This window comes from Apium graveolens, chromosome 8 (assembly GCF_009905375.1).
Source record: "Apium graveolens cultivar Ventura chromosome 8, ASM990537v1, whole genome shotgun sequence".
NCBI lineage: Eukaryota > Viridiplantae > Streptophyta > Magnoliopsida > Apiales > Apiaceae > Apium > Apium graveolens.
In genome coordinates this window covers 176,494,528-176,506,951 of record NC_133654.1, presented here as the reverse complement: position 1 = coordinate 176,506,951, position 12,424 = coordinate 176,494,528, and the positions used below count along the sequence as shown (strand labels likewise).

The following is a 12,424-nucleotide window of genomic DNA, read 5'->3' as shown; positions in this document are numbered from 1 at the left end:
GCACAAAGCTCACAAACACTAGAGATTTGATTAACTCCATAATTCACCAAAGAGTCCACTTTCATCGTCAACGCTTTAAGTTGGGCAGCTATAACAGTTGCTGCATCCAACTCCAAAATTCCTGCTACCTTGCCCTGGGTTAGCCTCTGAGAAGGATTCTGGTATTCATTAGCAGCCATCAGTTCGATCAATTCATAAGCTTCATTGTCGCTCTTAGCCCATAGGGCTCCTCCTGATGCTGCATCGAGCATAGGTCTAGACTGAGTGCCGAAACCATTATAGAAACAGTTTATAATCATCCAATCAGGCATGCCATAGTGTGGGCACTTCTTTAGCATCTCCTTATATTAATCCCAAGCCTCACACAGATATTCTCCAGTTTGCTGAGCAAACTGAGTAAGAGCATTCCTAATTGCAGCAGTCTTCGCCATAGGGAAAAATTTAGTGAGAAACTTTTGAGCAAGATCCTCTCATGTGGTGATAGACCCCGGTGGTAGAGAATGTAACCGACACTTTGCTTTATCCCTCGGAGAGAATGGGAAGAGTCACAACTTGATAGCATCTTCAGTCACCCCATTAAACTTGAAAGTGTCGCAGATCTCGATGAAATCCCTGATGTGCATGTTGCGGTCTTCTGTAGGAGAACCCTCAAACTGAACTGAGTTCTGTATCATCTGAATCATGCTCGACTTGATCTCAAAAGTGTTAGCCGAGATGGTTGGTCTGATGATGCCCGACTAAATATCATCGATCTTAGGCTGAGAATAATCCATCAGAGCCTTAGGATTTTCTGCTTGATATCCCATCACTACTAGAGCTGGTTCCTCGACTTTCTCTTCTTCTGCTACTTTCTCTTCATCCTCAAAAACTTCCCTTCGAATCACTACAGCTTCTTCCTCGGCTTGATCCAGAGTTCTCTTAAGAGCCCATAAATGCGTATGCATACACGCTCACTAGAGTACCTGACACACGACAATGAAAAAGAGTGGGTAAGTAACAATGTCCGAGTCAATCAACTTTAACTATCACTGATGATAAATACATAAACTAAAAGTTAACACTGCAGTCCCCGGCAGCGGCACCAAAAATTTGTTAGTCGCTAAACACGCGCTAAAATTCACCCAAGTATACGCGTTCGCAAGTAATATAGAATTATTTCTAGTTCGATCCCACAGAGACTGGTTTAGGTTAAACTTGTGATTTATGCACTTATGCAACAATGATATGGCTATTATTTAATGCTAAGACGAATAACAATTTGGGTGTTGATTATACTAAAATTAACTAATGAGAATTATACTAGAGAACATTACCTAAAGAGAGTAAATAAAGTTGAATAATATATGACACAAACATGGGATTCCAACTTCATTAAGTACTTCACTCAATAGCCTTTTCGTTCTTAACCTTAACATGTAATGGTGATGACACTAATCAAATAACACGAAACTGTTAATGCCAACTTTCGTTATACGAATACCATACTTCCAGACATCCACAAAAGACATAGAAGCTGAATAGACACCGATTATATTGAGACCCTATATATCTATAGAATTTGACAACATAATGGTTTAATGCACAAGTTATCTATCATGATTACATAGGGCAAGTAAAATGGTTAAAATTACCTACGAATGATGCATAACAATAACACATGAACCTATGCTAGCATGGCAAGTTCTAAATCCTTAAATTCACTTTCGCTTTATTAAAATTAACACACTATCTTATAAGTTAGTGACGCTCATAAGACGAATAAGCACAACCAAGACTAGGTTATCATACAATCACCACACACCAAGGCATTGAAATAAATCAACTAATGAAATCCATAAATAAATCTGCTAGAACCTCACGATAATGATTAGCCCATTATCGGACTCATCATCAACGTGGGTTCGGATGAAAGCATGGTATAATAAACGTAGTCTTTATACTTAAATAAAACCAAGTACGAAACACAGGTAAAGGTTCAAGAATAAGAAAACTAGCATCCAACGTTACAACTTAAAACAAAGAATCAAAAGAATAAACTAGATCTTCTTCGCCTTGGTTGAATTATGCTCTCCAGCCTTCTTTACTCCTTTACCTTAGCTTTTGTACATCTCTCCTTATGCAAAATGTCTTTATTTATTTATATATGCTGTAGAATTGACCAGGGCTTCAAACTCTCAAAATCCTAATAGAAACAGAATTCTGCTACCCCGACCTGGTGCGGCCGCGCGCTTGACCAGCGCGGGCGCGTCGTCCTCCTGAATAAAATTCTGAATTCTTTTCTTCTTCTTGCTGATTTGATCCGGTCTTTTCACGAGCCTTTATTCCAACACCATCCAAACACCAAATTAGCACCACAACCATGCTAATTTACCGGATTACCTGAAAAATAGCTGTAATGCAAAAACACGTAAAAACAGCAACAACTTGAGTACAAATACACCAATTCAAAGCTTTAAGGAGCGTAAAAAAGTGTCATAAATGCCACTCAACAACCGACTTAAAAGTTCGGCTTCATCGTCTAACCACTATCTTATTCTGGATACAATTCCCACACTCACGTCCTTCGATTGGAAACTTGCTGAGCTTGACGACTGACCACTAAGCTATTTTCAGTCCGACGTCAACCCTTGGGTCTTCCGACTAAAATCAACATTGTCGAAATACCCTAATTCTGACAATCTTTTAAGTTTAATATAATATCACTATCAATTCTACCCATACTATTTCATAACTCGACTCGTATTTTTATGTACTATTGGAATACACATAACAAATAAGGTTCACTTCTTTAAAATTCGGTTCGGTATTTATTTTCGGAAAGTACGTATACTCGTCATTTTGAAAATCGATTATTTATAAAATATTTTGTCACGACACGTAACTAGGTTTTGTATAATATAATCAAATATTCTCGTTCGACATTTCCGATAATTGTAGGTTACATTCCCGTATTTTTGGAATTAATTTCCCAAAAATTAGGCAGCGTTTCCTCTGTTTATAGGCCTACCCATCAAAACATAATTGACGCAATCACAATAATCCATAATTGATATTCCCAATCACCGATACAATTCAATTATTAACTATTATTATTATCTATTTATTTTTTTAAATTATAGGACTCAGAAATATTCATCACTGTCCACCGTCGGCTCGCCGAGGCTCATCGCCGACGGCGGTAAAATTCGCGGGTTCCCGTTTATATGGGGCATCGTACGCGAATTTCACCGATTAAATTAAATTCCCTTCACTAACAAATTTATTTCAATTAAAATAATCAATTAATTTATTCGAATATTCCATTAAAATTAATTGGAAAATCAAGAATCATAACATCACCGGCCCATGCGCACACGCGCGACCAGAAAAATAGAACCCAGGCGGCTGAAACCAAAGCAGAAGTGGTAATAGAAAGAAACACATGCACCATAGATATACACACACATCCAAGCATATACACACGACTGTAATTAAGAGTAAGCCAGAAAATGAAGCAACCGGCGGCCATACTTACCGGAAAACGGAACAAGGCGACAACAGGGGGAGAAAATCGGGGAAAAATGGGAAGAAAAACACAGGAAGGAAGAGAGGAACGATGAGAGATTAAGAGAGAGAAGGGAGAAAGAGAGAGAGAGAGAGAGAGAGAGAGAGAGAGAGAGAGAGAGAGAGAGAGAGAGAGAGAGAGAGAGAGAGAGAGAGAGAAGAGTGAGGGAGAGAGACGACCGAAAGAGAGATTGAGAGATTGACAGATTGATGAAGGAGGCGGTGGTGTCACCGTGGGTGTGTGTGTTTTTTTATATTTCTTTTGTTTACTTATTTCCTGTCTCCCCTTCCTGAATTTAGCACTGATTATGATTTTAACGATATATATATACAAGTAAATATTCCTCGTAATACTTTAAAAAAAAATTTAAAATTTTTGGAATATTTTAAAACTAATAAAATAAAATTTTTATAATTTTTAAAACATTTCTGGGTCGCGCGCTATATTCGCATTTAACGATTAAACGAATCAATGTGCTGGTGAATTTGATCAAAACAATTCCCAAAATAATTTTAAAATTCTCGAAATATTCCAAAGTAAATAAAATACGAATTTCATAATTTTTGAAGCGTTCTGGAATTTATTATTAAATTTACACTTTAATGCAATCAAAAAATCATTTAGGGGTAAATAATTGATGGAATATTGATTTCTAAATTTTATAGATCCCAAAAATGATTATTGAAATTACAAAACCATAAAAATAATTTTAGAGACAATTTCAATATTTATGGAAATTAATTTTCAATAGAATCATTTAAAAGCAAAAACAAAACCATTCAGCTCAATAATTAATTATACAAATAATCTTCGTACCCAACAAATCACACACAATTAATAATAAGGTAACACACAGTTGACAAAACTATCACATGTTTTATTTATTTAATAATTCCATAATTACACTTATATATCAAATCCAAAAATAGATTACTTAGCCGCTAAGTAACTATAAAAATGATACAATTTGATACCAGATTTGGATAATTATCAAAACCGAATTTCTTATAAAACACTTTAGACGAAAAGAAAGTAATAATATCCCGTCTTTCGGGAATACGGGTTTTATTGATCTATAAAAATAATTATTGTATTGAAAATTTTGTGCTGGGACTCGTATTGGTCAAACTGTACCCGGGATCGAAAAAGTCAAAATACAGAAAATGTTCAGAATAATTAGATTCGGTTAGGAAGGAGTTTTTCGAAGAGTTTCGGGTTGTAAGAACGCAAAAATGGTTGAAGTTAGACGATTCCCAGTTCAATAAAGTAATTTTATAATTACTTCAAAATAATAATTATCACTTCTACAATTCCTTATAAAATCACATAACAATCCAAAAATTACAAGAAAAATACCAAAATTTTATATATTTGATTATAGTTAATTAAAAATTAAAATATCTTAATTTTATCATATATATAAATTCAAACATCCATATCAATTATCAGATAATTCACCAAAATTCTCGTAATAATCACATAATAATTATTTATTGATAAAAATAATTACACGATATATCCTGGATATTACAAACAAAGCAAGGCTAGTTGCAAAGGGTTACTTACACCAAGAAGGCATTGGTTATAATGAGACATTTGCTCCATTTGCAAGGCTAGAGGCAATAAGAATCTTTCTTGCCTATGCTGCTCACAAGAAGTTTAAGGTGTTCCAAATGGATGTGAAGAGTGCATTCTTTAATTGAGAACTCGAAGAGGAAGTTCATGTTGAACAACCTCCAGGGTTCATTGATCCAAAGTATCCAGATCATGTCTACTTACTGGATAAAGCACTCTATGGACTGAAGCAAGCTCCAAGGGCCTGATATGAAACACTTGCTCTATTTCTTCTAGAGAGTGGTTTCACAGAGGTACAATTGATAAAACTCTCTTTTATTAATACCATGGTAAGGACTTGTTATCAGTACAAATATATGTTGATCATATCATTTTTGGATCTACTAATGATAAGCTTTGTGAGAGATTTGCAATGCTAATGCAGTCTAGGTTTCAAATGAGTATGATTGGAGATTTGAGTTACTTTCTGGGGTTACAAGTCAAACAGACTAATGAAGGAATCTTCATATATCAATCCAAATACACCAGGAACTTACTAAAAAGATTTGGAATGCAAGATTGCTCAACTACATCAACTCCTATGGCCACTACAACCAAGTTAGATTTAAATACTAGTTCTTCAGTAGATATAACTAACTATAGAGGTATGATTAGCTCACTCCTATATCTGACTGCTAGTAGACCTGATATCATGTATGCTACCTGTCTCTGTGCAAGGTTCCAAGCTGACCCTAGAGAACCTCATTTATTAGCTGTGAAAAGAATTTTTAAGTATCCCAAAGGCATCATGAATCTGGGATTATGGTATCCTAGAGATTCAGACTTTAAGCTAATTGGATATTCGGATGCTAATTTTGCAGGATGCAAAATAGACAGGAAAAGTACTTTTGGAAGCTGCCAATTTCTTGGAGGCAAATTGGTTTCTTGGTACAACAAGAAACTAAAGTCAATTTCCACTTCAACTGCAGAAGCAGAATACATTACTGCAGGAAGCTATTGTGCTCAGATTGTATGGATAAAGAATCAGCTGTTGGATTATGGGTTAGACTATTTTTCTATTCCTATATATTATGATAATCAAAGTGCTATTGCAATGACAAGAAATCCAATGCAACATTCAATGACTAAACACATCAGTATCAGATACCATTTCATAAAGGAACATGTGAAAGCTGGTACAGTGGAATTGGTCTTTGTTTCAATAGATCAGCAAGTAGCAGATATATTCATCAAGCCTCTCTGTGAAGCCACATTCACAAGCTTGGTGAATGAATTGGGAATGATATCAGGACAATTCTCAAACTATGATAATTAAGTCTTCTGATATTTTTGAAGCATGGTATCTTATTATCTGTCAGTACTAGCTAGATACTGATTTTTGTGCTAAATGTTTGATGCCATGATAACATGCAAACTGTGCTAAATGATTTTATGTGAAAATTGCATGTTGAACTATTGATTATGCTTATAAACTCTATTATTAGTTAAACTATTTTTTTACTGATAGTTTTTCCAGTAGTTGATAAATCCTGATACTAGTAATTAAGATACTGATAATGGTCAAACCATATTTGATTGTTATACTTCATTGATTATTTTGAATTTATTCGAAATAAATTGTTGATAGTATTTTTAATTAATCAGTGAGTGAGTGGAATATCTTTTAAATGCTTAAATGGGTTAGCTACTGATGCAAGGATCCACTGATACTTGAATATTTATATTGGAAATAAGAATATGAAGAGAGAGGTTACTTTTTGATTTCCTTGATACGCATAAGCGTGTATGCTTATTATGTCTAATTATCGCATGGTCAATCAAAAAATCTCTTCAGTTTCTACTTTCTTTTCTATAAATACAACCTTTCTCTCTCAACACTTCTCACTGACCTTTCACTTCAATCACTCATATTTCAAGATTTCTTAAACTCAACTCCCCATCTTCTCAAATGTTCATGGCTCAACGTTTGTTTAGTACTTGTAATATTGTTGGGATTTACTATCCAGCTATCAAGTTCGAAAAGGTTCGTGTCTATTATGACCCCTAGGGACATAGAGTCAAGATTAATGATCAAATATTCAGTTCTCATGAAGTTCCATCCTCAGTTTATGAGGTGTTGTCAAGTGATCAGCGAGTGGATCTTTAATTGTTTCAGTTTGAAATCACTCTTGAGGATGAACACTTAGCCGAAGAGGCTCAGCGAGAGAAGCTTGAGTTGCAAGAGAAAATTTATCTTTCTCGCAAAGACTATCTCGGGGATTTATCACAGCCGAGCTCTGAAGAAGCAAGAAGAGATGAAGAAGAAAAAGTTAGGATATATTCTGGGAATAGTCTAGTTCTTGTTAGGACTATTTTCTTGTTTTTTCCTTGTACTTTTCTTTTTCATGAATAAATGAATGAATATATTTTAAGCTTCTTTGCTTTCTAAATGACTTCTTGATTACTTTCTTGTATGTGTGCTTGAATGTTCTTAAATGTTAAATGTTAAATCAGTACTGCATGCTAAAAATCAGATATTTTTCATAGTGCATATGAATAAACTAATCTCAGTTTGAGTTCATGTGACACTTTAGTACAGATTGAGCATCACTGGAAGTAACTGTTGTCAAAGAAGAAAATTTAAGGAAGATTTAATTCTTAATCAGTAAGAGTTATAATCTTTGAGTGTTGCTTACAATTCAAAATCTTTTGAAACTTTCTTTTTCTGATCAAGAAAGTTGTCCACGCTCAATCTCAAATTTCATATATCTTATATCTTAAATTTCTTCTTAAAACTGAAACACTTGAATTCTTTTCTCAAATGTTGCCAAAAATCAAGTTCCATAATTCTTGAATTATGTTCACCACTCAAAAAGAACATTTAGTTGGTTGGAGACTACTTGCTGAGGTAGATCTTGATGATACTAACAGAGACACAGAGGTTTCATCAATTTTTACTGAAGACTCTGTGATAGCTTTCAATAAACACATTCAGGTGTTAGTTCTTTGTAAGAAGAACAAAGGTTTGAGATCATGGTACATGACAGTCACCTGATCAAATCCTCTCCAATTCAAATGGAGGTTCTCATTATTGATGAACAACAACTGTCATAACCACAATATCTACTATGAGCCTAATTGTGAATTCACAAGGTATTAATACATGTGTTACTTTATCAACATTTATTTTAAATACTAATTTAGTTCTTTCAGCATTTATAGTATGTTTTTCATGATAGAAATCCTGTTGATATGATTACATCTAGACCTTAGTTAAGGACTACCTCTAGTTGTATGATCACAGATCACCCTTCTTTAGCCACCTCTTATTTCTGTAGGACAATCTTTCTGAGCCTTTTTCCTGTGAGATGTATGAATATAAGAGAGGTATGATCCTTGCTGGAAAAAGGAGAGGTAGATGAGAGATAGGATTTAGTAATCCTTGTGAGGAAGTTCTGGCTATTAAAAGTCATGATATGTGTGGTGTGAGGAGTAGTGAGACTGTTGTAAAAGAATAGAGAGATTAAGTTTTATTTGCTATATGTTTGTAGATGCTCAGAGTATTAAAGGAACAAATGCTGAACAGCAGTCTGTTGAATCTCAGGAAAACTCTGATGTATCAAAGGCTTTTAATCTCCCTGTCAGTCTAAATACTGATACTTTCTTGCAGTCCATACATTCTACTATTCCACCAGATGAGATAATCCCTATTTATGTTGATAAAAAATCCATTCATTCTACTTTTCCATCACCTGAAGAAATCCTTGTTATTGTTGAAGATGTAGTAGCACAACAGTCCATTCATAAAGATTCATCCATTTCAGAATCACCACAGCATTCTACGGGACCTGAGCTCTTGGAAGTTAATATTGAAGCTCCAATTCATTTATCTACAATACTTGAAGATGTGGAGATAACTACTGAAGGTATGGAAGCTTCTGAAGCCACTGGATCAATTTCTCATTATGTTCTGCATGTTGGAGCTGGTGATAAAGTTCAGCAATTAGTCAAAAATCCAGCTGCTATTGAAGAATCTAATGATGGTAAAAAAACTCTTGTATCTAATGCATGTGAGACAACAGAAAAGGAAAGAGTTAGATGCTAAAAAAACAAGATTATTCTTACAATGACCGAGAAAGTATGCTTGTATTATACCTTAATAAAGATGATTTATGTGTTTAAATATGTTAGTAAGTGTGTTGAGTTATAAAACCCTAGTTGTTATGTGCTACGTGTAATCTGTTTCGATCAGAACGTGTTTCGGGTAATTATCGAGTGTTTCGGGTAATCATTGGCCTTATTTTGCCAAGTATGGCCTATACCATATCGATATTTTGAACATCCAGACGTTTTACAAATATTCTCGTTTTGCGAAAAACGACTTTTCCGGGACCCTTCGGGTGTCAAAAGCCCCATAAAATCACATTTTTATTTTTATAGGATCATGAAATTATCAAATATCATTTTTCTTTGCATTTTTGTATTTTTCACAATTTTTGGGAATTTTTGGCATATATTTGTATTTATTAAATATTTAAAAATTTAAAATCAATACCCAAAAATTATAAAAATTGGGGCCAATTAATTTTATTAGATGTATAATTAGGGCTTTAATTTTATTTAGGGGTATTATTTTTACTAGTATAAATAGCTAATTAATTACTAATTAATTATTAATTAATTACAAAAAAAATCAGAAAATAGAAATTAAGAGTGTTGGTGAAGTTCTTGTTCTTGAAGGAGAGTGAAGATCAAATCGTGATTTCAAAAGATTTACTGAACCACCGTTGTTGCTCTGGTAACCAAAATCATCCTTGTGAAGAGACGAATCTAGTGATACTAACATCATCAACTGAGGTTGGTTAATTGTTAAAATCGAATTTTGTGTTCTTGGCTTTAATTTCGGTTTTTGAGTTCGAGGAATCGTTTGATTGTTTTGATGATTCGTATATTTCTATCTTAATCTTAGGAATGATTTTGTGTATTTATATTGATTATATAACCCCTAGAATGATATGACTGTGTTCTTGTTTTTTTTAGTTTTTGATTTCGTTTTTCTTGAATTTATAGTTGTTGGTGATTGATTTTGACTGTTGGAAGTGATTATAGATAATTAGAGCTTTAAATTGGTACTAGAATCACGTTATTTGGGTTCGATTCGATTGAAAATGACTTCGCCGGATTCTCGCCGGTTTTTTATTGATTTTCGCCGGAGAAGATGATATAGCCGACGTTGGTGATAACAGATCGAGTAGTTGTACAGTAGAAGTGAATTGGAATGAGTTTGCAGTAAGAACGGAATGAAATCATCCTGTTTTGCCCAGGATTTGAGCTCGACGGAGTCTGGCAAAGAACCGCCGGAAACTGGAATATTTCCAGAAACCGGTCGGAGTTCTTCCCGACCTGGTTAGCTTTCCCCAACCCGAATTTCAACCCAATCACGACCCGGTTTTGATTTTTAAAACCCATTCCTAATTTTTGGAAATCTGTTTCTGATTTATTAATTTACTTTTATTTTTATAAAATTCTGAAAATTAGTTTTATTTATTTAAGAAAAATCCAATAAATAACATAATTAATTATCTGATTTATTTTTGTAAATAATTATAAATTATTTCCTTATTTCAGAAATTTGAAATTTATTTATTTATGTATTCAATTAATTATTTGTTTCTTAATTACTAATTATTTAACTAAAGTGATTAATTATTTTTATTTAATCAATTTAATTGAATATTTAGTAATAAATTGTATTTAATTTTTAAAATTAGGGGAAAATTATTTTAAAATATGATAATTCCTAGATAATTGTTTAAAAATATAATTGAGGTTTAATTAATTGAGAATAATTAATATAATTGTTTAATAATTGATTAATTCTTGTTTATTGTGTATTAATTAAACCGTTTATCCAATTTAATCGAAACGAAGACCCTTAGACTTAGAAAAATGACCCGATTTCATTAAAAATAGTTATAAATCATAATTTCTTTCGAGAGAGAGTCGGCTTATGATACTTATTCGGTTTCAGACTTTGTTCTTAATAAATGTGAGTTAAATAAATCCCGGAAAAATAGGAATCGAGTCAGACACTGTTTGTTGATGCGAATATAGGTCTAGTATCGTTTCTAAAAATATTTATAAGCCTAAATTAATTATGTGCCTTATGTGCTATGTGATTTATGTGAATACAATCTGCGGTTAATATATATAAATCAGATAAGTGTGTGCGTGAGTAAACGAAATCAAACAGAGAAAGGAAGAATATAACCAAATGGAAATCCTCGAGTCCAGTTGAAACTGTCTCCTTAAAGCTATTTCGCCTCTCACCGTATGTGCGAGTCGATAGCCTCCCAGGATAAAACGAGATACCAGTATAATCAATAGATCGAATATACTCTCAGCAAACTTGAACTAAGCCCGAGAACTATCACCGGAGTATTGGAAAATTTAAGACTAAAGAGACCGAGAATGAAAGAGAGGACTCTTATTCCCTTGACTTCATAAAACTGATGTCCTAAGACTCTATTTATTAAGAGAGGCTTGAAAGGACTTATTATTCTTTTCGATGTGGTACATGGTATTTATAAGAATAACTAAGGAATAGGTTTGTGCTACTCTCGATGTGGTACAAAACCACTTTTCATATTAAAAGGTAAAACTTTGGAACATCAGTTCTCATTCACCTTACTCATTTTGAGCGTGTAAATATGCGTTGGAATCCCCTCGAAGAGGAGAATACGTTCCAATAAATACACACCACTAACACATAATGTGTCTCACTCATATAGAGTCTCAAAATGATTCACAACTTCATCTAAAATACTAAGTTTTTCCAACAATCCCCCACAAATGAGATTGATGGTACAGTAGCACGCATCACATAGACAGACAGACGCGGAGCTTGACTTGGTGATAGTTCCGGTGGTCAGATATAGCATACGATAGGTAGAGAATGCTCCTTGAACCTTCGCTCGAATAAGTATATCGACTTTACTGGTAGATAGTATGACGCGATATCCTTGAACTGTTCGACCGTTTATGTAAACGATGACATACTCATCACTATATCTTTCCTGACTCATTCAGTTCTCATGATTATGTCCATTTTGGCCATGGAACATGGTCCTGGTTCTGCAGGAGTTTTTAAAGAATTGTGCCTCGCAATTCTCCTTTTAAGCGGCCCCACTTCTCTCCCACATAGGTGATCTTTATCTTATAGAGTAACCCGCGTTTACTCAACTGAATTCCATGCGTTCACTCCTGAACTCCATGTATTCATCAAAGATCATTAAAAGCTCAAAGCTTAACCTCGTACCTTACGGG

General features: G+C 34.0%; 1 non-coding gene across 1 annotated transcript; it reads left to right on the top strand.

Moving 5' to 3' along the window:
* The first annotated feature begins 309 nt into the window (after positions 1-309).
* On the top strand, positions 310-416 carry LOC141681238 (small nucleolar RNA R71). Its single transcript, XR_012558679.1, has one exon. It is a non-coding gene; the product is annotated as a small nucleolar RNA R71 (small nucleolar RNA).
* The last annotated feature ends 12,008 nt before the right edge of the window (positions 417-12,424 follow it).